The sequence below is a fragment of the Bufo gargarizans genome, chromosome 4 (genome assembly GCF_014858855.1).
Source record: "Bufo gargarizans isolate SCDJY-AF-19 chromosome 4, ASM1485885v1, whole genome shotgun sequence".
Classification (NCBI taxonomy): domain Eukaryota; kingdom Metazoa; phylum Chordata; class Amphibia; order Anura; family Bufonidae; genus Bufo; species Bufo gargarizans.
This window is the reverse complement of record NC_058083.1, coordinates 144,048,199-144,075,803: the sequence shown is the minus strand read 5'-3', so window position 1 is coordinate 144,075,803 and position 27,605 is coordinate 144,048,199. Positions and strand designations below refer to the sequence as shown.

The following is a 27,605-nucleotide window of genomic DNA, read 5'->3' as shown; positions in this document are numbered from 1 at the left end:
AAATATTTGATAGGTATATAGCCATAACCTTGAGACATATTGTATCACCAGATGATCCAACACAGAAAGTACAAATCAATGAGGTTCGGTACAGTAGTAGTAGCATGGGGATATCAGGTATTGATAGTGGGGTGACGATGAACATAAATCATCTACCCCATAAATGGATCATCCCTTTTCCCAGGAAAAATTTCCCTCAGCAGCTCTATATGAACAGCAAATTCACTGTGTGAAAAACTGGGTATAGCAGGGTATATGTGGTGGCATGGCCGACACCCAACAACCAACCACACCCTGAGCATTAATACAAGAGGCAAAATACCTGTAATAATAAATGCCAACCAGTTTGGGGAGAGCCAAAAGCCCGACGTACGTTTCGCAAAGTGGAAGAAGAGCACTTTGCGAAACGTACGTCGGGCTTAATGAGCCATTTATGGGGTAGATGATTTATGTACATTTTCACCCCACTATCAATACCTGGTATCCCCATGCTACTTCACTGAACCTCATTGATCAGTACTTTCTGTGTTGGATCAACTGGTGATACAATATGTCTTAGGATATATACCTATGAAATATATATCACCACATATTACCTCTGCTTTGGGGTTTGCCTGTTTTTTCCACTTTTCAAGCACTCCCTGCATTTTTTACTCATTGTTGTATTGATTAATAAAGATGTTATTTTTGTATTTATCTATGTGTGGCTTTGATTACGTTTAGATTTTCCCTCTAGAAAACTGCCGTCAGTGGTGTAAAATTGTTTTCACAAAAAAAAGCCCCCAAAAAAAAGGTTGTGAAACACTATTATGCATCTTTTTAAAGACCGAATTCTGGAGTGCAGGGCGTAATAAATCCCCCATGGTTTTTATCTGGATGAAATTGGGTCAGATGTGTCCCTATCACCCATATTTGATCCAAGGCTTTTTGCTGTTTGCTGTAGGCAGTATGACAGCACACAGAGTCTGTTATTCTGTATTACAGAGCTGCATCAGCTGCTATATTACCACTCAGTCTGTATGAGAATATATTCAGTTTTTTGTTAAGCTTTATTTTAAGACTGGCATAAAGCTACTCTTGTGAACTACTAAGTTATATATATATATGTTACATACTATTATACATCTACTACTTACAAAACAGTGAGCGATAATGAGTTATCAAGACTCGCGTTTTCAATACCAGTCTTGCAGGGGTGGATTGGCCATACACCTTACAGGGAAATTTCCCGGTGGGACAATGCCCAGGGGGCCGCCAGGGTCCTCACAGCTGCCGGGGGAGGTTTTTGGAGATGTATTTTGTGTTTGCTGGGGCAGTATTTTGTGATGGACTGTGGTATTTGGCTCTGTTGGGGTGGTATAATGTGCCACAATATGGTATTGCTGGCCCTGGCTTCCATCAATTTGGTCCCGAGTACAAAATGGGGACACTTTTAGTATATTTTCCAGGGCCACTGCCACTTTAAGTTCCCAGTCCGCCCCTGCAGTCCTGATTCCCTTTGTGCTAGAGTAAGAGGCGCCAACATGGTTCTTAATAAATTAGGAGCATCTCTGGCTATCCATAAGCCAGAAAGTCACATTTTCGGCAGCTGGAAGCTAAACTATAAATTACACCAATTATGGGCATAAACTCTAGTAAATTTGCCAGGCCATGGGAGACCGTACCCCCCACGATAAGCCTCTCACACTTTGGAAAAATGGTGTAATCAGCATAAAATTGACAAAAGTGGCATTTTTTTTCACCACAAATTAGATGTGCACCAAAATGTGTGATTTTATTAGGCCAGTTATCTTCTGTGGACCCTATAATAAATCTCCCCTGATGACTTTTTGTATACTAGAATTGGTGGAAAGGGGATGATTAGACTAAGTGAAAATAAAATGTCTACGGAAAACAGAACTTCTGTATGAATGTCCATGCTTGCAGTATTGTGAGTGTCAGGGCATGAAGAGAGGTGACCACATCAGTACAAGGTAGAAACACATGAGTACGCGGAATGAAGAAGTTGCATGAAGGCAAAAAATCCTGTGGGTAATTTAGTGGAGACACAGCAATGTTACCACTTCCTCAGCCTACAGTCACAGTCTACTGACAAATGGATCTGTTCATAGAGCTTTAACGGCTTCATCTGGAATCTCGACAATAAAGTGATTTGTACAGATTTGATGGAGAAAGAAAATGTCACAACAAACATTTCATGAAGGCAACGAGAACATTTCATGAAGGCAACGAGAACATTTCATGAAGGCAACGAGAACATTTCGCATTCACTGGAATGTGCAATGTGGTAAAAAAAAAAAAATCTTTTAAAACTTAATTCTACTGAAACAAACCCAGGGCAGGATCTTACACCTGTCGCCCTCACACATAGGCCTTTTTGACACATCAGTGAATCACGGACTTGTGCTATTAATGGTCTTCATAGACGGTACACATACCCGTTAACTTTAATTCACTCATCAGTGGTTTTGCACGGACTGTGGTGTAAACACAGCAGCATGCCCTATCTTGTCTGAGATAACAGATCTCTCATGCACATTCTAGTCTATTTGATCCTTGAAAACCACGGACACAACACAGATTCCATCCATGTTTGTTCTGTGGTCCTCATGGATTGTTGCTAGGAGATTCTCTGGAAATTCATTTTCAGCCTAGCAGTGCCAATGGAATACAAATGATATACGGAGGGCAAAAAACTGACACATGGTCACACGGACTTGTGAAAGAATCCTTATTCTGATTGGGGTCTAGATCGCAGAGTAATGTCAGTCACCGGTGATTTTCCTTCATTATATAGTAGTTCTGCAGTTCTAAAAATATATTTTCTTAGTCATGGAAAAAAAATATCCTGACTTTGTGCCATGTATCCTATTAGAATGAAAATCTTTTGGGACCACTAGATTCTAGGATTTTAACAATGAGAAATCAGCAGCAGTCCAATTTCATTTATGAGGAATGTATGTGTTGTGGGGATCCGCTCTGGTAGGCAGTGGTAGCGAGTGCAGTATAGAGGCAACACAGAATGGTCTTGGTGTAAAACACGATGCTTTGTTTATTCACACGGTGCATACAAGTGAAAGACGGTGCAGTTCATAGGGAGGGTGGTCACACACAACAGCAAAATAATAATTCAAACACAGCAAGTCCCTGCTGCCGGCTACTTGAGGCCTGTTTCAGTCACATATCTGTTACATATCCCCCCCCTTTGTTCAACCCTGAAGGGTTGCACACCCTGTTCAATCCTGAGGGGTTGGACACATGTACAACAGTGTACCCGGGAAAGGGCATCGGCATTCCCCTTTAAGCGGCCTGCCCTGTGTTCGACACAGAACTTAAAATTCTGGAGGGACAAGAACCATCTGGTGACCCGGGCACTCCCCTCCTTGGCCCGGCTCATCCACTGGAGAGGGGAATGGTCGGTCACCAGACGGAACCTTCTCCCTAACAGATAGTACCTAAGGGACTCGAGGGCCCACTTAATGGCCAGGCATTCTCTCTCTACCACACTGTACCTGGTTTCCGCTGGGGTGAGTTTGCGACTCAGGAAGACAACAGGGTGTTCCTCCCCACTGATTTCCTGAGAGAGTACTGCCCCTAGGCCCACTCCAGAGGCGTCCGTCTGAACGACAAATTCCCGTGTGAAGTCGGGTGTCACCAAAACCGGGGACCCACACAGAGCCGACTTCAAACGGGAGAATGCCTCTTCCGCCTGCTCATCCCAGCGGACCATCACCGTCTTCCTCCCCTTTAAAAGTCTTGTTAATGGGGCCGCTATTGTGGCAAAGTTGGGGATAAAGCGCATGTAATATCCTATCATCCCTAGGAACGAACGTACTTGCTTGGTGGTAAGAGGTCTGGGCCAGCTCTTGATCGCCTCAACCTTGTCTACCTGGGGTTTGACAACTCCCCGCCCAATCACGTATCCCAGGTACCGGACCTCCTCGAACCCGAGCGAACACTTTTTTGGGTTGGCCGTCAGTCAAGCTTTTCTAAGTGAATCGACTACGGCCTGTACCTTGGGCAGGTGACTCTCCCAGTCCTGGCTAAACACGATGATGTCGTCCAGATATGCCGAAGCATATGGACGATGGGGCCGTAGGATGACGTCCATCAATCGCTGGAAGGTGGCTGGAGCACCATGTAGGCCAAAGGGCAAAACTTGGTACTGAAATAACCCCTCGGGGGTGACAAAGGCAGTCTTCTCCTTTGCCGCCTCCGTGAGAGGCACCTGCCAATATCCTTTTGTGAGGTCGAGGACCAAGAAATAGCGAGCTTTCCCTAGCCGTTCTATGAGCTCGTCTACCCGGGGCATGGGGTAGGCATCGAATTTCGACACTTCGTTGAGCTTTCTAAAGTCATTGCAGAAGCGCAGAGTACCGTCAGGTTTTGGGATGAGGACTATGGGGCTGGCCCACTCGCTCCTTGACTCCTCAATCACCCCTAACCTCAACATGGACCTTACTTCTTCTGAAATGGCCTGTCGCCGGGCCTCCGGTACACGATGCGGCTTTAACCGTACCCTGACGTGGGGCTCGGTGACGATGTCATGTCGGACTACTGAAGTTCGACCAGGAAGCTCAGAAAATACGTCCCTATTTCGACTCACCAACTCTTTGGCTTCCTGAGCTTGTTTAGTCGACAGACCACCCGCTATCTTTACTGCGGAGGTGCCCTCCCGGACCTCGGGTGGAGCTGGGATCTTCCCCGCAGACAAGACAGTGCTTGGGCTGTCCCCAATGAGACACTCCCTATCTCTCCACGATTTCAGTAAATTTACATGATATACCTGTTCTGGCTTCCGCCGGCCTGGCTGGGATATCTTGTAATTCACTGGCCCTACCTTCTCTTTCACCTCGTAGGGACCTTGCCACCGTGCCAAAAACTTACTGTCAACGGTGGGGACTAGCACCAGTACCCGGTCACCCGGGTTAAATGTCCGGACCTGGGCACTCCGGTTGTAAACCCGGCTCTGTGCCAGTTGGGCGGCTTCCATGTGTTCCCGGACGATTGGTAGGACTGTCTCTATACGGTCCTGCATCTTTTCTATATGCTCTATAACACTCTTGTGGGGGGTGGGCTGTTGCTCCCACGCCTCTTTTGCGATGTCCAGCAACCCTCTTGGCCGTCGACCGTATAATAGCTCGAAGGGCGAGAATCCCGTAGATGCCTGGGGCACTTCTCGCACTGCGAACAATACGTACGGCAGCAACAGGTCCCAATCCTTTCCGTCTTTGGCTACGGTTCTTTTAAACATAGTTTTTAGGGTTTTGTTAAAGCGTTCCACTAGTCCGTCGGTCTGAGGATGGTATACGGACGTGTGCAACCGTTTAACCCCTAAAAGCTTGCAGAGCTCCCTCGTCACCTTAGACATGAAGGGCGTCCCCTGGTCGGTCAGGATCTCTTTTGGAATCCCCACCCTTGCGAACATACCCATGAGTTCTTTAGCTATGAGCTTAGCAGAAGTATGACGTAGTGGGATCGCTTCAGGATATCTGGTGGCATAGTCTAAGACCACCAAGATATGCTGGTGCCCTCTGGCCGACTTGTTTATGGGGCCTACCAGATCCATCCCTATTCTTTCGAAGGGGACCTCGATGATGGGCATGGGTACTAGGGGACTGCGATAGTGGGGCTGGGGGCTCGTCATCTGACACACTGGACAGGATTGGCAAAACCTTTTGACCTCCTCATAAACCCCGGGCCAATAGAACCTTTGCAGAATCCGCTCTTGGTTTTTTTTTACGCCCAAATGTCCTCCCAGCACATGGGCCAAGTCCAGTACCACACGGCGGTATGGCTGGGGTACCACCAGCTGCTCCACTACCTCGTGCTGCACTTTGTCCACCCTATACAGCAGGTCCTGGTTAAAAGCCAGATGGGGAAACACAGAGTCGGCCCCTGGGTGCTGAGCCACCCCATTTACCACTGTCACCCCTTCCCTCGCCCGTAATAATGTCGGATCCTGGAGCTGGGCGGTCCCGAACGTGTCACAGGATACCTCCAGGTCCGGGATGGACGGGGTTTCCACGGATTCGCCTGCCAACACCTCTAGGGGAAACCTATCGGGATGACACTCTACGGGTGATGTGGTGACCCCTACAGCTGGTATCCCTGCATCGGGATCCTCGGGCACTGGGCCCGATTGTCGTCTGTCCCTAAGGGAAGGCATATTGCTCTTCCACAGAGTCCAGAACAAAGGAAAATCCCTTCCCAGTATGGCGGCATAAGGGATTTGGCGTCCCACTCCGACGACATGCTGCACCTCTTTGCCCAACACGGACATGGTAACCCTGGCAGTGGGGTACTCCCGGCGGTCCCCATGGATACAGACAATGGACAGGGTTTGCTTCTCTGGGAGTGTCTCAGACACTAAGGACTCATGCACTAGGGTCACCAGGCTCCCAGAGTCCAGCAAAGCATTAATCAGATGCCCATCGACCAAGACTTGGCACAGAGGTGGCATATCGGTGGTCGGCCTGGCATCTGCGGTACATACAGGCCGGGCAAAGAAAGAGGACCGGCGAGCGAACCCGCAATCCATGGGTTCAGGTGTTTGAGGACAGTTCGCTGCCCTATGTCCCAGGCCGTGGCAGTGCCAACATTGAATCCCCGTGGTCCCTCCCCGGTCTCTCTTCCCTGGAGTAGGACTAGCCTTCCCCCCCTTTGTGGTTGGGTCCCTTTTTCCGGATCCCTAGCCTGAGAGGGAGCCCGACGGGATTCCTGCGCCTGCGTTGAGTCCAAGTCCTGGGTTGCCACATACCTCTCGACAAGGCTTACTAACTGATCCAGGTTGCCGGGGTCTCCCTGACCAACCCAGCGCTGTATGGCCCTTGGCAGTGTGCGCACCAAACGATCAACCACCACCCGTTCCACCATCTGCGAGGGGCTCAATGTCTCAGGCTGCAGCCATTTTCTTACCAGGTGTAACAGGTCATAGGCCTGGGACCGAGCAGGCCGGGACTCGGAGAAGGCCCACCGGTACACTCGATGTGCACGCACATAGGTATTAACCCCAAGACGAGCCAACACCTCCCCCTTCAGCCTCTTATAGCTTTTGGCTTCCTCCTGACTGAGGTCGAAGTAGGCCTTTTGTGCGTCTCCCACTAAAAATGGCGCCACTACTTCGGCCCACTGTTCTGCCGGTAACCTTTCTTGTTCCGCAGTGCGTTCGAAGACCATCAGGAACGCCTCGATATCCTCTTCGGGGCCCATCTTTCTTAACGCTGAGCGCACCTTATCCCGGGCAGCAGGTAGGATTGCGGTCCCCCCCGGGACGGCTGGTTGTTGTAACACCCGCATGGACTCCTGCATAGTCGCCAGTTGCTGGGCCAGTAAACTATTCAACTGCCGCTGGTCTCTCAGGGCTTCCTCATGTCTCCGAGTAGCCTCCTCATTACTTTGCACCAAGTGTCTAATAGCCTCCTCCATCTTGTCTGGAGCCACAAAACTTGCTGGCTTAATATGTGACATACAGTCCAAACAGCACCATTTTCAGCCTCACTGCCGTTTGCCCGCATCCTCCACCAATTGTGGGGATCTGCTCTGGTAGGCAGTGGTAGCGAGTGCAGTATAGAGGCAACACAGAATGGTCTTGGTGTAAAACACGATGCTTTGTTTATTCACACGGTGCATACAAGTGAAAGACGGTGCAGTTCATAGGGAGGGTGGTCACACACAACAGCAAAATAATAATTCAAACACAGCAAGTCCCTGCTGCAGGCTACTTGAGGCCTGTTTCAGTCACATAAAGCAAAGTCTATTTAAAGCCAGGAGTAATGTCACCTTTTTCTCCTTGGTGAAGTAAGTCCATGGGTCTTGCTTCTAGCCACAGGACACGGATCCCTCCTGGGTTCAGCTGCAGGATCCTGCACAGTCCTCCACAGGCCTCAGCACACAGCCCAGCTCACCTCCACTTCTCACTCTCACAGCCAGAGAACACAGAAGCTTCACATTGCACACCACACCCTTGTTGCTGGTCAGGTTTTTAACCCTTCCCTGCAAAACCTGGCCTGGACCGTGGGGAGACAGGCACCCGCCCGCATATCTGCCTGCTCCCAATAAGAGCCGGCCCGGATCCGCTGTGTTAACAGCATAACCTGCTGCAATATGCACTTTTCTGGCTCTTACTCCACCGGTGCCAGGACCCCCGGTGGCACGTACCTGCCGTCTATTACCACCCCAGGTACTCTCCTACAGTGTATAATATTTTAAAGGGGTTGTCTTATCGTAGACCACCAGGGTCCCAGTGCTGTGCCCATGTTGCCAGAATAAAATGCCAGCATTCCTTAGAAACTGAATGACCACCAGCAAAAGTCCTAGCTGGGTTGACAAGAGCTCAACTGGCACGGCATTTTCCTAGGGTCACACTACTTCAACTCTTGAGAGGTCAGAGTGATCAGACCCCACCAAAAATGGTAAAGTGCTACAGGATCATTGATATTTGTCAATGTCACCAGATGGTGACAACAATTATTCAGATGTTACGTAGAAAGTCTGAAGCCTTCTTAAAGGACATTTGTCAGCAGTGTTGTCAATGCTAAATTATTGACAGCCCTAGGAAGGAGCTTTGAGAGGAGAGCCACATGCATTTTGTGGTATTTTTATTTCCCAGAGTAACAGGTATCTGAACTTTTATTTTGCCAGGTTCTTCTCCTCAAGTGCACAGGAAGCAGGGCTTCACAGGAGGTTGCTCTCTGCATTTACAGTGACAGCTTGTAGTGGTCTCCTGGTCATGCAGAGGGGACGGGCTGTGAAGAGAATCAGGGGCGTAGCTATAGGGGGTGCAGCTATAGGGGGTGCAGTGGTAGCAGTCGCTACCGGGCCTAGGAGCCTGAGGGGGCCCAAAGACACTTGTGCCACACAAGACACCGGCATTATAGAAAGTGCATGCTGGTCAAGTTACACCTCTGGCTGGAGGGAAGGAGTTAGGTCAAGAATTTGGCATGGGGGCTAACCGTTTCAATTTTTGTGCTTCCCTGCCCCTGGCCACAAAGCACTGAGAGCCCATGAGAACTTTTGCCCCAGGGCCCATGAGCCTTTAGGCTACTTTCACACTAGCGTTTATTTCAGATCCGTCAGGCACGGATCCGGTTGTATTATGTCTTCTATAGCCCTGACGGCTCTGTCTTGAACACCATTGAAAATCAATGGGGGACGGATCCGTTTTCTATTTTGCCAGATTGTGTCAGAGAAAACGGCTCTGCTTCGTCAGGCGGATAATGGTGACTGATCGGAGGCAAACTGATGCATTCTGAGCGGATCCTTTTCCATTCAGAATGCATTAGGGCAAAACTGATCCGTTTTGGACCGCTTGTGAGAGCCCATGACTGATCTCACAAATGGAAAGCCAAAACGCCAGTGTGAAAGTAGCCTTCAGCTACGCCCCTGTTCACAGTGAAGCCCTGAACGGATCTCACAAACGGAAAGCCAAAACGCCAGTGTGAAAGTAGCCTTCAGCTACGCCCCTGTTCACAGTGAAGCCCTGAACGGATCTCACAAACGGAAAGCCAAAACGCCAGTGTGAAAGTAGCCTTCAGCTACGCCCCTGTTCACAGTGAAGCCCTGAACGGATCTCACAAATGGAAAGCCAAAACGCTAGTGTGAAAGAAGCCTTCAGCTACGCCCCTGTTCACAGTGAAGCCCTGAACAGATCTCACAAATGGAAAGCCAAAACGCTAGTGTGAAAGAAGCCTTCAGCTACGCCCCTGTTCACAGTGAAGCCCCGCCCTGTGCACTTGCAGGAGCAGAATCTGCCAGAATAAAAGATCATGTTCATACTATTCTGATGAGAAAAGCTTCACAAAATATATGTTTATAGAGCCCCTATCGACTGCCCTTACCCCTGCTGACAGCTTTAATAGTAAGAATCGCAGGAATGGATACTGGATAAAACTAGTATGCTTAGATAAACAATGAACTATAGTAATTTGGATGCTAAACGAGGAGATACACTGACAAGGGCCCATTGTACAGTTAGCAGAAAAGCTGTTACATAAATCACCAACAATACTAAAATTGGATACTACAGTTAATGCACAAGGGAGTCGCAGTGATGGAGATTTACTAACACTGTCTAAAAGTAAGACAGTGTAAGCTTAGACAGTCTTAAAGGGAACCTGTCACCGGGATTTTGTGTATAGAGCTGAGGACATGGGTTGCTAGATGGCCGCTAGCACATCCGCAATACCCAGTCCCCATAGCTCTGTGTACTTTTATTGTGTAAAAAACCCTGATTTGATACATATGCAAATTAACCTGAGATGAGTCATGTATGTGAGATGAGTCAGGGACAGGACTCATCTCAGGGTTATTTGCATCTATATCAAATCGTTTTTTTACACAATAAAAGCACACAGAGCTATGGGGACTGGGTATTGCGGATGTGCTAGCGGCCATCTAGCAATCCATGTCCTCAGTTCTATACACAAAATCCCGGTGACAGGTTCGCTTTAAACTGCAGACAGGGACGGATGCTGGACGGGAAATCTGTCACATCTTTAGACTGTCTAGTCTAGGTTTACATCACCTATAAGTTGGCTCAATTTTACTCCAAAAATGCATCAAAATTTTGGTGCACATTTGGTGCACAGAGGCGTATTTAAGCCATGCCCCTTTTCCCACCATGCAACACTGCCTTTTGTTAAGCCACACCCCTTTGCCAGATTTATCAGCGTAAACAGGTTAGAAAAGTTTGTAAAACACTTCATAAATGCAGGGCAAAGCTCTATGCCACTAATAAACGAATAAACTGGTGCATTTTTAATAGTCATTCTACCCCAGTGATCCCACACAGCATTGTTCTCCTTCAGCATTAGCTGCCCCCACACAGCAGTACAATAAAGCAAGACACCCCACGACATGGTGGCCAGTGATCACATACAAAGTCATACACCAATAAGAAGATATGATCCGTTGTCATAACTTAGGTTTAGGGTGCATTCACACGACCGTATAAATGGGTCCGCATCCGTTCTGCAATTTTGCGGACCCATTCATTTCAATGGGGCCGCAAAAGATGTGGACAGCAGAAAATATAGAGCATGTCCTTTTCTTGTCTGCAAACGTGGACAAAAATAGGCATTCTCTATATAGCGCCGGCCATGTGCGGTCCGCAAAGTGCGGAACACACTCAGCCGGTATCCGTGTTTTGCGGATCCGCAATTTTCAGGTCGCAAAGCACTTACGGTCGTGTGAATGCACCTATAGCTTTAGCTGGAGAGTGAATGAAATATGGGCAAACACCAGGCTTGTTTGCCCATCTAAGGAATCCATTTGGTAATTTGGCATTGCAACAAGCAAATACTTCCCATGACAAAATCAGAACCATCAGTGAACGAGGCAAAGCAATCAGGTCCGCCAAGCGTGACGCCTACTTTCATTTTACTGAAACGCTATCACTTCCTATCTCCTATGTGAACAAGAAATGCATTACACACTGTTGTTAAAGGGGTTGTCCATGAATGTCAAAACATTTTTTTAGCTTAGGCTACTTTCACATTTGCGTTTTTTGCAGATCCGTCATGGATGTGCAAAAACGCTTCCGTTACCATAATACAACCGCATGCATCCATCATGAACAGATCCGGTTGTATTATGTTTTCTATAGCAATGAACACCATTGAAAGTTTTTCTATTGTGCCAGAGAAAACTGATCCGCCCCCATTGACTTGCATTGTGTGCCAGGACAGAGCCGTTTGGCTCCACTTCCTCAGGCGAACAGCAAAACGCTGCAGGCCGCAAACTTTTCCATTCAGAATGCATTAGGGCAAAAGTGATCCGTTTTGGACCGCTTGTCAGAGCCCTGAACGGATCTCACAAACAGAAAGCCAGAACGCTAGTGTGAAAGTAGCCTTATTTCTCTGCTTATCTTGAGGACTTTCTTTACTTTCTGTGGGAGGGCAGTAGCTCACATGAGTCAATCAGGCATCTGCATATGCCAGGATGCAGAACAATCAGACTTTGTTACCCCCTTCCTCCCTTGCATATAAAATACACTCTCACACATTGCCCCAGAGATACATGTGATATCTAAGGCCCCCACAATTTCCCTCCACTGTCTAGAGAGAGAAATAGGTATGTATTTCTATGAATTTAGAAGTAGTGATGAGTGGATGAAAGATTGAGTGAATGAAAGAACGAATGAATGAAAGCTGTTTGTACCACTTCTGTCACGACAGAGGGTAGGGATAAGTGCAGCCCTAAACTCCACCCCACCTCTGTTCCTGCCTACTTGCGCGGCCCGTCCTAACCGATGGCGTACAACTTGGCGGCAGTCCCTCGCTTAGATACATGCAGGGGCCTAAGAAGATAGAGAAGTACCATAACAGAATCAGGCAAGCCAAAGTCCGGAGGTCACGCAGGTACACAGGGAGCAATACAATGAGGAGGCCAAAACACAATCCGGAGTCACAAGCCAAGAGGTCCCGTCAATTCCAGGGAGGTCACGCGGTCGCGGTCAAAAACAGAGCCGAGGTCCAAACACACACAGAAAGGCACAATACAAAATGCTGATAAGGGTAGCAAGACCAATCACAGGCAACCTGTGGCCAGCAGGATGCCTGCTTAAATAACCCCTACAGGTGAGTCACATGACTCTGGCGAATGAAGAGCACGCCGCCGGCTCCCCGTGACAACTTCACTTGCTTCTCTATGAGATCACTACACCAGCACAGAGGAGGGACAGGGAGCAGAGAAGCGAACAAGCATGTTAGTCCACCTCTGAATGCAAGAAAAGGTATGAACTATTGTCCAGCTCACTGAGATGGAGGCACATGCTCAGTTCCATCCTTCAACTAACACCAGCTGCAGCAGAAAGGACACACCCCTGAGCTGTGATAGGGAGAGAGATGCAGCAGAAAGGACACACACCCCTGAGCTGTGATAGGGAGAGAGATGCAGCAGAAAGGACACACACCTGAGCTGTGATAGGGAGAAAGATGCAGCAAAAAGGACACACACCTGAGCTGTGATAGGGAGAGAGATGCAGCAGAAAGGACACACACCCCTAAGCTGTGATAGGGAGAGATATGCAGCAGAAAGGACACACACCTGAGCTGTGATAGGGAGAGAGATGCAGCAGAAAGGACACACACCCCTAAGCTGTGATAGGGAGAGATATGCAGCAGAAAGGACACACACCTGAGCTGTGATAGGGAGAGAGATGCAGCGGAAAGGACACACACCCCTGAGCTGTGATAGGGAGAGAGATGCAGCAGAAAGGACACACACCTGAGCTGTGATAGAGAGAGAGATGCAGCAGAAAGTACACACACCTGAGCTGTGATAGGGAGAGAGATGCAGCAGAAAGGACACACACCTGAGCTGTGATAGGGAGAAAGATGCAGCAAAAAGGACACACACCTGAGCTGTGATAGGGAGAGAGATGCAGCAGAAAGGACACACACCCCTAAGCTGTGATAGGGAGAGATATGCAGCAGAAAGGACACACACCTGAGCTGTGATAGGGAGAGAGATGCAGCAGAAAGGACACACACCCCTGAGCTGTGATAGGGAGAGAGATGCAGCGGAAAGGACACACACCTGAGCTGTGATAGGGAGAGAGATGCAGCAGAAAGGACACACACCCCTAAGCTGTGATAGGGAGAGATATGCAGCAGAAAGGACACACACCTGAGCTGTGATAGGGAGAGAGATGCAGCGGAAAGGACACACACCCCTGAGCTGTGATAGGGAGAGAGATGCAGCAGAAAGGACACACACCTGAGCTGTGATAGAGAGAGAGATGCAGCGGAAAGTACACACACCTGAGCTGTGATAGGGAGAGAGATGCAGCAGAAAGGACACACACCTGAGCTGTGATAGGGAGAAAGATGCAGCAGAAAGGACACACACCCCTGAGCTGTGATAGGGAGAGAGATGCAGCGGAAAGGACACACACCTGAGCTGTGATAGGGAGAGAGATGCAGCAGAGAGGACACACACCCCTAAGCTGTGATAGGGAGAGAGATGCAGCAGAAAGGACACACACCTGAGCTGTGATAGGGAGAAAGATGCAGCAGAAAGGACAACACACCCCTGAGCTGTGATAGGGAGAGAGATGCAGCAGAAAGGACACACACCTGAGCTGTGATAGGGAGAGAGATGCAGCGGAAAGGACACACACCCCTAAGCTGTGATAGGGAGAGAGATGCAGCAGAAAGGACACACACCCCTAAGCTGTGATAGGGAGAGAGATGCAGCAGAAAGGACACACACCCCTGAGCTGTGATAGGGAGAGAGATGCAGCAGAAAGGACACACACCTGAGCTGTGATAGAGAGAGAGAGAGATGCACCGGAAAGGACACACACCTGAGCTGTGATAGGGAGAGAGATGCAGCAGAAAGGACACACACCCCTGAGCTGTGATAGGGAGAGAGATGCAGCAGAAAGGGCACACACCCCTGAGCTGTGATAGGGAGAGAGATGCAGCACAAAGGACACACACCCCTGAAAAAGGACATCCCCCAGAGCTGCCAGATTGGAATAAATCTAGCAGAACAGTTACAGCAATGAATGGGCAGATCTCTGGATCCATGTGAGGTGCAGGGCTGGTTCTAGCTTTGTTATAAAGAGATTGTCATGTACTATATGATGTCTGATTTTCATTTTTTACATTATTCATGCGATAACCCCTTTCATTTCAAATGCCCTATTCATTGCCTAGTAATATTTTTCATGGGATAACCCGCCTTCATACAAGTGTCGCCAGATGCTCTAATAGCTGGGAAGTGAAGGAGCACTCCTACTATGTGTTCTGTGGTTAGCTCGGAAGTTAATTCTACAGAAGTGTAGAGGTCAAGAGCAGACATGGGAAAGATATTCTTCTTTTAGCTGTTTTAGAGGCTTGTGGGCTGAACCTTTGGTCATTTCCTTATTTTAAACCCAAAACACGACCCACTCCCTAGTATCTAACTCCTTCTGCACATCTGTAGTAGTTGACATTTTAGCAGCTAGTTGGCAGACATTTCAAAAACCCTCTTTTTCTTAATTGCTCAGATAAATAACTGTATTTTGAGGAGATCATGCTGAATGGTGCTACGTGCTGAGACGGAAGACGCAGCTTCATGGATCTCTGGATTCAGGTTAGTAGCAAAGTAGTAACTTCATTACTGCAGTAGTTATGCAGGTGACTGGCGCCGTCCACCTCTCTGTTCCATACTTATTGTTATCATATTACTAAATCATGCCAGCTATTTAATGCCAGCTATTTTGTGTACAGTAAATTCATATTTCCAAAATAAGGGGAGAGAAAGCAAAGAACCCAAGCTCACGCATCACTGCTCTTCCAGGTGAAGGACTGTGTGTGTTGGTATCCAGATTGTACATACAATGATTGTGATATGGGATTGACAACGTATCTTGAGATTATGCAATAAACAGGCATGCAGTCCTATGTAAAGCGATACCGTGTGATGGTATTACAATGCCCGTTACATCCATACCCAATGCACTCACAGGTAGGATAGGTCCGGTGGAGTTTGCTCTTTTGCATGATACATTTGTACATTTGTTTTGCACCATTTATCAATGTAAAAAAGGTGTTTCATCACTTTTTCTTCCTTTCTTCTTTTTTGGTTTTTACTTATTTTTGTAAGATGGAGAAGCTACTGATGCAGCAGAGTTTACACTCCCACTTGGTTAGTTATCACAACTAGTTATCACATTATGACCACATCCTGACCACATTCTGTACTAGGGGCTCTATAAACAGTCCTTTAAAGGGAACCTGTCACCGGGATTTTGGGTATAGAGCTGAGGACATGGGTTGCTAGATGGCCGCTAGCACATCCACAATACCCAGTCCCCATAGCTCTGTGTGCTTGCATTGTGTAAAAAAAACCCAAGGAGCTGTTACTAATGTTTCCGGAGCCCAGCACCGCCCCGCATCCTCCGAATCTCCTTCTTGCTCCCCAACGTCACAAAGCTAGACCGCCGTAATCTCGCGATGCGCGAGCTAGCTCATGCAGAGTGTTTGCATAGTGTTCCTTCCCTGTGCTGGCATCAGCCTCAGGGAATGAACTGCGAGTGCGCTAGCTCGTGCATCGCGACATTACGGCGCTCTAGCTTTGTAACAGGGAGTAAGGAGGAGATTCTGAGAATGTGAGGAGGTGCTGGACTCATCTCTGAAGCATGGAGGAGACAGGACTCATCTAAGGTTCATTTACATATATGTAGAAAGTGATGACAGGTTCCCTTTAAGACTAATGTCACAGATGTCTAAATGGATGGGATCTTTCTGTGAAGCTCCTCTGGGTTATTGTACAAATTCTTAAAAGGACCATAGGAAAGGACTGTACTGTGGAATGTTTCCCAATTTACCTTCTAACAAACCCCTCCTTCTAAGGATAAGTGGTGGTCAAATTATTAAACCGTATTTGTCAGTATAATATGCAGCCCTAGAGGTATTTTAGGTATAGCAAATTAAAGGGGTATTCTGGCTGTTTGAAATTATCCCCTATCCACAGGATAGGGGATAACTATTAGATTGGTGGGGGTCAGGGGCGGATGAAGTGTATAATAGGCCTGAGGTTGTTTACCCATCCTGGGCCCCCTTCCGCCATTAACCCCCCCCCCCCACCACCACCACCACCACCATCCCCTGTTCATGTTCCGCCCCATATTTTTTTTTTTTTGTATATATTAAAGAAAACGATGCCACATTTACAGTATAACACCCCATCCCCTAAGAGTGCACGGTATACAACACTCCACAGTACACTCCAAATTTAGGAAAATGGCAGCAAGTACAAGTACTATATGAATAAATCAAATATTTAATATGATGAGCCGATTAGTAAAATGACATGATAGTGGTAAAAACATACATATAATAAAACAATATATTAAATAAATCTGGACCTCAGATAGATGAATAGGAGCCCAATGCAACTCTGCTTGCAACCAATCGCAAAAGATGTCAGCGATCTCAGAATGGCAGTCTTTATCTCCAGCCCAACAGAAGGCTTCAACCAAGCCGGATGGAAGGACTCCGTGTTCACGGCAGTAATAGCACCACACAATGTCCAGGATCTGTCCCGCTAGCTCAATCAAATATCCAGGTAATAATAATCGTGAAGGATATCCCTTACCACATTCAGTCGCCTGCAGGATCTTCCGCTCGATTCTCCTGCCGTTCTTACCCTACGTGGCGTCCCACGTGGTATGGAGTCTCTAACGTGACGTCTCACGTGACTCTTCGGCTTGGCAGCGGTGTGATGTCAGACGCTTCCTGCGATCCTGCCTCTTCTCAGAGGATCGGACCCAATTCGAGACCATAGTCCATAAGGGAATAATCCTCACAAATCTCCTGTAGGTAAATCCTGGTAAATGGAAAACCGCTCACTGTCCAATCAGAACCAGACGCGTTTCAGGGTATACACCTCTTCCTCAGTGAGTTTCAGTCTACCCTGAAACGCGTCTGGTTCTGATGGGACAGTGAGCAGTTTCCCATTTAACAGGATTTACCTACAGGAGATATCTATATTCGTGAGGATTATTCTCTTATGGACTATTCGCATTGTCTCAAATTGGGTCCGATCCTCTGAGAAGAGGCAGGATCGCAGGAAGCGTCTGACATCACAACGCTGCCAAGCCGAAGAGTCACGTGAGACGTCACGTTAGAGACTCCATAACATCCATCAACGCTGCCAAGCCGAAGAGTCACGTGAGACGTCACGTTAGAGACTCCATAACATCCATCAACGCTGCCAAGCCGAAGAGTCACGTGAGACGTCACGTTAGAGACTCCATAACATCCATCAACACTGCCAAGCTGAAGAGTCACGTGAGACGTCACATTAGAGACTCCATAACATCCATCAACGCTGCCAAGCCCAAGAGTCACGTGAGACGTCACGTTAGAGACTCCATACCACGTGGGACGCCGCGTAGGGTAAGAACGGCAGGAGGATCGAGCGGAAGATCCTGCAGGCGACTGAATGTGGTAAGGGATATCCTTCACGATTATTATTACCTGGATATTCGATTGAGCTAGCGGAACAGATCCTGGACATTGTGTGGTGCTATTACTGCCGTGAACACGGAGTCCTTCCATCCGGCTTGGTTGAAGCCTTCTGTTGGGCTGGAGATAAAGACTGCCATTCTGAGATCGCTGACATCTTTTGCGATTGGTTGCAAGCAGAGTTACATTGGGCTCCTATTCATCTATCTGAGGTCCAGATTTATTGAATATATTGTTTTATTATATGTATGCTTTTACCACTATCATTTTACTAATTGGCTCATCATATTAAATATTTGATTTATTCATATAGTACTTGCTGCCATTTTCCTAAATTTGGAGTGCCCCTCATTTTCTATTGTTATTCCATTTTTTCCATGCGGTCTGGGTGGACCGAGAGGTGAGCACCCTGATCCATTCGGTCGATAGGTGGAGTCGCTGTTCTCCACTTTTGTTACTCCGCAGTACACGTTATACAACTCATAGTCTACAGTATATAACACCTACAGTCAGTAGTATATAACTAGAGATGAGCGAATTTCATATTATGAAATTCGTCCACACTACGTTTGATGGTAATAGCAGAATTGCGTTATGGATTCCGTTACCACGGACCATAACGCAATTCTATGACAGAATGCATAACGGAATGCCTTTAGAGGCATTCCGTCATAATAGAAGTCTATGGGCTGCATAACGGAAATCCCGTTGCAGGGGAGGACTCTCACTGGCTGTGTGTGAACCAGGCAGTGTGCCCAGGAGTGGCTGAGCAGTTAATGGAGGCTGTTCATCATAGATCTTGAGAGAAAATACAGGCTAAGTTGGTGCTGGCAACCCTGGCTGGGACGAGAACTTCCACTGAGGACTTCAAAGAGGAGCGGGTATGGCAGGGACTCAGCTGCAATGTGAAGTGAGTGCCCCCCCTCGCTCTCCTCTCCCTCACTGCATCCACTCGGAGTCTGGCTGGTTGCACTATCGCTGTACTGACAAGCAAAAATATGAATATGTAATAGCATCTGGGCATTTGAAGCAGCAATGGTACCCTCACTGATGTAAGGCCCGGGGCTGCCGACCCAAATGCCCCTATTATAATCCGCATTTGGTGGGGGTCCTACTGCTGGTCACACATGCATGCAGCCGCTCCGTTCATTTCTTTGGGAGCTCCGGAGATAGTTGAGTACAGCACTTCGGTATCTCCGGAACTCCCTTAGAAATGAATGGAGCAGCCGTGCACATGTGCCACTCCATTCTTTTCAAGGGGGCTGCAGGGGGTACGATCGGTGTGGGTCTTATGCCCTGTGGATAGGGGATAACTTGTAAAAAACTGATTACCCAAAGTTTGAAAGTAACAAGCTACAGATAAAATGATCAGCGAGGATCCAACAGCTTTGATCCCCACTTATTGACCCGCACTTATCAGAGAATTGGGGTCCAGTTCCCGTACCCTGATGGGGCAGTACATCAAGCATGCATCCTGGTGTTGCTATTATTCTCTCTTGTACTGCTGAAGACAGCCAACCGCTATGACTAGGGGATGACTTTCCATTGTAGCACAACCCCTTGGGTTTTGGTTTCAGCAGATTCCATTTTCTAATCCACATTCGGTATCAGTTCTTCATGGTTTTAATGATTCTGCTTCTAGACCAGTGACATAACTAGAAATGACCGGGCTCCACAGCTAATTTGTGAATGGGCCCCCCCAAAACGTCTTTGCAACCCCCTCCTCCCGTGCCATCCCCACTCCTGTGGCTAGTTGAGATCAGTCTCTCAGCCACTCCGTCCATTTCCTACACTGTCACTGCATATAATGTCACTGTACAATACTGTTGAAAGGCCGCTGACAATAAAATCTTTTAATCCTCATCCTGGGTGGGCTTCTTCTGAGTTCGGGCTCCTATAGCTAGGCTGTTCTATACATTGCAGGGTATTTAGTGCTCGATTTACAAAAGTTTCCTGGTATATAAAAGTCACAAATTTTGGTTCATGTTGTTTTACTTCTATCCACTTTTTCAGAAGACAGAAAATTTACTCTCCAGATATTGGCATACATTTTAGCACAAATCTAAACCTACAGATTTCAATTTCTGGCACTTGAATAAGAAAAGATGCACCAAATCACATGGCCAGGACAGAAAAGAATGAAGCTTCCCATTCATTGAATTGGGAATTCACACTGTAGTTCCTAGCATGCTGATTCTTGGTGCAATTTCCATTCAGGAAACCAAGGAGTTGTCTACAATGTCTCTTAATTCCTTTATTGTACTCACCATCACCACCTCCTCAGGCAGAGAGTTCCATAGTCTCACTGCTCTTACCGTAAAGAATCCTCTTCTATGTTTGTGTACAAACCTTCTTTCCTCCAGAAGCAGAGGATGTCCCCTCGTACCAGTCACAGTCCTGGGAATGAATAGATGATGGGAGAGATCTCTGTACTGACCCCTGATATATTTATACATAGGTATTAGATCTCCCTCAGTCGTCTTTTTTCTAAAGTGAATAACCCTAATTTTGATAATCTTTCAGGGTACTGTAGTTGCCCCATTCCAGTTATTACTTTAGTTGCCCTCCTCTGGACCTTCTCCAGCTCTGCTATGTCTGCTTTGTTCACAGGAGCCCAGAACTGTACACAGTACTCCATGTGTGGTCTGACTAGCGATTTGTAAAGTGTTAGGTCTATGTTCTCATCACGGGAATCTATGCCCCTTCTGATGCAACCCATTAGCTTATTGGCCTTGGCAGTAGCTGCCTGACACTGGTTTTTGTAGCTTAGTTTGCTGTTTATTAAAATTCCTAGATCCTTTTCCATGTCAGTGTTACCGAATGTTTTACCCTTTAGTATGTACGGGTGACTTGCATTATTCCTTCCCATGTGCATAACTTTACATTTGTCAGTGTTAAACCTCATCTGCCACTTATCTGCCCAAGCCTCCAATCTATCCAGATCCCTCTGTAGTAGTATACTGTCCTCTTCAGTATTAAATCTGCCAGTGGATCAGCAACAAGCAAACTGCAAAACCGGGAGGAAGTCCAGGGGTCAACCATTCCATCTCAAATACACATTAGATTTCTCTGATGCATATATAGGCTGTGTGAATATACGAGAGCCTTGATTTTACATAAGCTAGATCTGGGGGGTATTTGCATCCCTTTTCTTCCCAAAATGTCTAGAAAATGCACCTGTGGGCATCTTTTGAACCATTGTGCTGCAGATCCACCATTTTCCAGTCCCCTCTCGATTTATCTACAATGGTCACCAGCTTCTCAGACTACCCTATGAACCATGTGCTACGGTAGTTTGAGACACTTCACTTTGATGATTACCATGGCCATGGGACCTGCCGAGAAAGACATAGACAGGATGGACACAGTGGTGACATCATCAGCACCAACAGTAAGGGGGGCTGCAGCACACTGAGCACCGGGTAAACTGAGAAGTCAGCAGCTTATGCTACATTTTTATGTAAAAATATGCTTGACTACTTACTAAATGGAAAGAAAATAACATATGCAGGTTATACTGATGACAGAGGCGTAGCTATAGGAAAAGAGGCTGCTTTGGGGCCCGAACTCAGAAGGGGCCCACCTAGGATGAGTTCTAAAATATCTTATTATTAGAGACCCCTCAACAGTATTATACAATTACATTATATACAGTGACACTGTAGAAAATGGACAGAGCAGTTGCCGGCCTCGTCTGAGAGCGTGATCTTGACTAGCCACAGGAGTAGGGGTTCCACAAAAGGAAGGGGTTGGAAATAATTTACAGGGGGGGGGGGGGGGGGTGATCTTCAAAAATTGCTGTGCGGCCCAGTCATTTCTAGTTAAGCCATTGACTGATGACTTGTAGTATTTGCTTTCTGGTGCCTTTTTTTTAATATAGTAATTATTCAAAGAAAATAAGAAGGGAAAAATGAAGACAAACAAAAACACATAGCAATAGACTTTACGCAATATCTATTGTAGCAGACAAGCAGTGTAAGCCAAAGAAAATGATTCCTTATTGCTGAAATATTTTGTGGTATGTTATATTTAAAAGAATGTATGGCATTGAAACTGGATGTTAAAATTTCATTAACAACGTTCCTCTGAGAATTTGTAAAGAACATCGCATGAAACACACTGTAACCATTTCAACAAAGAAGAGACATATTGTGATGAGAAATTTCATGAGGTTCTGTAAAAAGTATTAGTCAGTGCTTATGCACTAGTTTAGGCTACTAGTTTAGGCTAAGTATAATTTTTAAACATATTTTTACCGCGGCTACTTTTGGCGCTGCTCAAAGATTCTCTACATCTAACAAACCTACAGAAATTTGGTGCATATCTGTCAATATAATCTGCCACATTAAAAGATAAGGAAATGCATGGGCTACAAGGAATGGATAAGAGGGTGAACATGTAATGGAACCTCCAAGTGATTAAACTCAAGAAAAGCGGAGGCCCCACTGCCAGATACTTATCAATGCGACATTTAAGATGGTATGAAATTGTTAAACTGGGAAACCCCTTTATACCAGACATAAGTCATACAGTATGTACTATATTAGCATGTCGGAGATATATTTTGTACATAACAGTGTTACTATTGTACTGTAAATATTCTGTAGAATTAGTACAATTTGAAGAATGGATGGAGCAAAAATAGAGTTAATTCAATGTTTACGGTAATTCCCAAAGTCCAGTTCTTTCGATCTTAGTCTCATTCTGGTATTTCACATATCTGCTACAGTGCTATTCAGAACTAGTATTTCATTTTCCTCTAATTAGAGTAGAACAAATGCTGCTGTTTATTCTGTACAAAAGAAAGATAGTAAACTAACAGAGAACAGGAGCACATTTATACCAAAATCTACTAGTCTAATATACAGGTGAAACTCGAAAAATTAGAATAATGTGCAAAAGTCCATTTATTTCAGTAATGCAAATTAAAAGAAATTGCATTAATGCAGCTTAAAATTAGAATTTTGTGAAAAGGTTCAATATTTTAGGCTTAAAGTGTCACACTCTAGTCAGCTAAATAATCCATACCCCCTCAGCAAAGGGAACCTGAGATTGTGACTTTGGGGTTTCATAAGCTGTAAGCCATAATCATCCAAATTATAACAAATAAAAGCCTGAAATATCTCGCTTTACATGTAATGAGTCTATCTCATATGTTAGTTTCACCTTTTAACCCCTTAATGACTTAGGACGTACCGGTACGCCATGTTTGCCGAGTCTTTAAGGACTCAGGACGTACCGATACGTCCTAAGTATAAAAGAACATTGCGGCGCAGCGGGGGTTAATAGGAACAGGATAACCGCTGAAATCATTCAGCGGGCATCCTGTCACAACGCCGGTGGGGTCATGTGAGCCCCCGTATCGGTGATCGCTGCAAACCGCAGGTCAATTTAGACCCGCGGTTTGCGGCTTTTACCTGCAGTTGCGGCGACGGGCTGTGCCATCGGGTCCCCATGCGGCTGTGGGGGGGACCCGATAGCATGGAAGGCAGCGCAATGTCTAAGGAAGGCATCGCGCTGCCTTCCGGTGAAGAGCCTGTGAGATCCAGCCCCCTGGATGAGTAATACACACAGAAGCTGTATGAGTAATACACACAGTATTACTCATACAGCCAATGCATTCCAATAGAGAAGTGTTGGAATGCATTGTAAAGGATTAGACCCCAAAAGTTCAAGTCCCAAAGTGGGACAAAAAATAAAGTGAAAAAAAAGTTGAAAAAATAAAGTTTCCCCCCCAAAAAATTAAAAGTTTAAAGTAAAAATAAACAAAAACGTAATTTTCCCCAAATAAAGTTAAAAAAAATTGGTGGGGAAATAAAAAAGTATACATATTAGGTATCGCCGTGTCCGTATCGACCGGCTCTATAAACATATCACATGACCTAACCCTTCAGATGAACACCGTAAAAAAAAAAAAATGAAAACTGTGCTAAATAAACCATTTTATGTCACCTTACATCACAAAAAGTACAACAACAAGCGATCAAAAAGGTGTTTGCCCAGCAAAATTGTACCAATCTGTCACCTCATCTCGCAAAAAATGAGCGCCTACCTGAGACAATCGCCCAAAAAAAAGAAAAACTATGGCTCAGAATATGGAAACACTAAAACATCATTTTTTATGTTTTAAAAAAGCTGTTATTGTGTAAAACTTACATAAATAAAAAAAGCATACATATTTGGTATTGCCGCGTCCGTATAGACCGGCTTAATAAAAATATCACAAGGCCTAACCCCTCAGATAAACACCGTAAAAAATAAAAATAAAAACTGTGCTAAATAAACCATTTTTTGTCACCTTACATCACAAAAAGTGTAATAGCAAGCGATCAAAAAGTCAAATGCACCCCAAAATAGGGCCAATCAAACCGTCATCTCATCCCGCAAAAAATGAGACCCTACCTAAGATAATCGTCCAAAAACTGAAAAAACCATGGCTCTCAGAATATGGAGACACTAAAACATGATTTTATTTTTGTTTCAAAAATGATGTTATTGTGCAAAACTTACATGAATAAAAAAAAGTATACATAGTGCCAATAAAACCGTCATCTCATCCCGCAGAAATCATACCCTACCCAAGGTAATCGCCCCAAAACTGAAAAAATTATGGCTCTTAGACTATGGAAACACTAAAACATGTATTTTTTTTTTTTTTTGCTTCAAAAATGAAATCATTGTGTAAAACTTAAATAAATAAAAAAAAGTATAAAATTTAGGTCTCGCCATGTCCGTAAAAACCTTCTCTAAAAAAATACCATGCAAACTAACCCTTCAGGTGAACAGCGTAAAAAAAGAAAAAAAAACGGTGTCAAAAGCCATTTTCTGTCACGTTTTTCACAAAAAGTGTAAAAGCAAGTGATCAAAAAGTCATATGCACCCCCAAAATAGTGCCAATCAAACCGTCATCTCTGGGGAAATTGTGTGAAGAGTTCTTGCCTCCACCAGTAGTCTACAACTGGAGTGGGCGGAGTAATTGGGTGGAAAGGCTTGAGTAGCTGTGGTGTGGTTGGAGTGGCTGGAGTAACTGTTTAAAGGTTGAACTGGGCAGAGTAACTTTATGGAGTGGGCAGAGTAACTGTGTGGAGTGTTTGGAGTGAGTAAAGATAGTAAACATTACACTAACCAATTGATTGATCAAATTTAAAAAGTGCACATGGCAAGTTTAATAGAGTGAGAAATGCATTTCAACTTTTATTTATTTATATAGCACATTTAATTGCAATATTGTTGCCCAAAGTGCTTCACAGTTACATTAAAACATACATTTATAAAAACATTAGCAGCCGATTTGTGTAGGTGGGCTTGAAAATGAGGGAGTAGTGGTAGTTTAGAAATTATGTCCTGATTTTTTCACACTCTAGCTTTTGTCACTCTGCTGTCTGCTCACACACCTGGGTTCTTATGGCAACTCACTCTACAGCAAGAGCAGAGAAGAGCCGTAAAAAAAAAACTGTTACAACTTGCTCACTTCACTGGCGGTTGCCATCTTCAAACAGTTGTAGTTTAAAAATTATAAATCCTACTGCCGCGTCCGTAACAACCTGCTCTATAGGTGTTCAATAGATTTTTATTGAGTTATAACAATTGAGGACAGCACAGTTTACAGAGGCGCGAATAGCGCATTCACAGCATTACAAGTAATAACAGAGTGCAAAAGAAAAGAAAAGAAAAGGCGTACATTGGAAAGCAAGTGCAGCACATCCTGAGTTCACATATATGAAGCAGCACATCCAGTGAACAACCTGCTCTATAAAAATAGCACATAATCTAACCTGTCAGATGAACATTGTAAATAATCAAAAAAATAAAAACTGTGCCAAAACAGCTATTTTTTTGTTACCTTGCCTCACAAAAAGTGTAATATAGAGCAACCAAAAATTATATGTACCCTAAAATAGTCACCTTATCTGGTAGTTTCCAAAATGGGGTCACTTTTTTTGAGTTTCTACTCTAGGGGTGCATCAGAGGGTCTTTAAATGTGACATGGTATAAAGAAAATCAGTCCAGCAAAAAATAGAGATATTTGGCTGTCAACTCTTGCTTTGTTATTGGAAAAAAAAATATTAAAATGGAAAATCTGCCAGAAAAGTCAAATTCTGAAATTTCATCTCCATTTTCCATGAATTCTTGTGGAACACCTAAAGGGTTAACAACGTTTGTAAAATCAGTTTTAAATACCTTGAGGGGTGTAGTTTTTTAAAATGGGGTCATTTTTAGGTGGTTTCTATTATGTAAGCCTCACAAAGTGACTTCAGACCTGAACTGGTCCTTAAAAAGTGGGTTTTGGAAATTTTCTGAAAAATTTCAAGATTTACTTCTAAGCCTTCTAACGTCCCCAAAAAATGAAATGGCATTCACAAAATGATCCAAACATGAAGTAGACATATGGGGAATGTAAAGTAATAACTATTTTTAGAGGTATTACTATTTATTATAAAAGTAGAGAAATAGAAATTTGCTAATTTGCAAATTTTTCTAAATATTGGGTGAATTTTGGATTTTTTTTATAATTAAAAAGGACATTTTTTGACTCAATTTTACCACTGTCATGAAGTACAATGTACAATATGTGACGAGAAAACAATCTCAGAATGGCCTGGATAAGTAAAAGTGTTTTAAAGTTATCACCACATAAAGTGACATATGTCAGATTTGAAAAAAATGGCTCTGTCAGGAAGGGGGAAATTGCCCGGATGTGAAGTGGTTAATGTATGCAAATGGACATCTAAGACCAACGAGGGCATTGCCATTACACCTAGAGGCTCTGTTTTCTCTGCAACTGCCGCACCCTCTGCACTTTTATTGACGGGCCAGGCAGTGAAAACATCATCATGCCCGGTCCTGTCAATCAAAGTGCAGAGGGCCTGACAGTTGCAGAGAAAAACGGAGCCTCTAGGTGTAATGGAAACCCCCCTCGTTACACCTAGAGGCTCATTTGCATATATTAAGATATCATTTTTCTCAGCCATGTGGACAAATATGAACATGGCACCAACACAGATGCCTTCAGCTGCCATGTGCACATGTAACAGGTCAGCCAGTGTCATAGGGACAAATCTGCTGACAGATGCCTGTTGATACAAGATACTGGGCTGCTCAGGAAACATTGACGAAAATAATGCCCCTTCCATGACATCACTTCCTGCTCTGTGGCTATTGGCTGAAGATGTATATTTCATGGACTTCCTGCTCTGCCTGCCTGGACACTCTGCACATAATACTAAGAGCTCTCTGTAGAGAAATCATGTACTGTACAATATTCACATTTTAGCACAACATATCAAAAGCTCAAGAAATGACACTAGTGAGATCTATGGTCTGCGGCCCCCACTAGTTTTGTTTACGAGAGGACAGAGGGCTACAGAAAGCTTTCATTAAAGGAATCTCCAAAGGTGCACTTACATGCGCTGATGGAGCAGGCAATTATCAGGAAGGAACTGCTCCTTCTCAATAACTGCCTGCTCATCAGCGAAAGTGAAGAGCATCATTTACATTCAGCATCACCTCCACTGTATGGGGATGAGCCATGGCAGTAGTCTAATGTAGAATCACTTTTTTTTTCTAAGCAGCAGACCACTGTTCGCACAACACAATCTGCGGTCCAAAAACAATTATTTAATATGCAGCCTGAAAGATCATTTT

General features: G+C 45.2%; 2 protein-coding genes across 3 annotated transcripts in view; one reads left to right on the top strand and one right to left on the bottom strand.

The window, feature by feature from the left end:
- MED12L (mediator complex subunit 12L) overlaps positions 1–27,605 on the bottom strand; it is a 648,568-nt gene that overhangs the window by 463,108 nt on the left and 157,855 nt on the right. The gene's annotated exons all lie outside the window — the stretch shown is intronic.
- Positions 1–27,605, top strand: part of P2RY14 (purinergic receptor P2Y14) — a 49,013-nt gene that overhangs the window by 16,872 nt on the left and 4,536 nt on the right. Inside the window, exon 2 of one of the 2 annotated variants that reach the window (XM_044289112.1) lies at positions 14,996–15,081. The exons of the other annotated variant lie outside the window; for it this stretch is intronic. The gene's annotated coding sequence lies outside the window, so the exon portion shown is untranslated. The remainder of the gene's footprint in view (positions 1–14,995; positions 15,082–27,605) is intronic. 2 annotated transcript variants of the gene reach the window in all.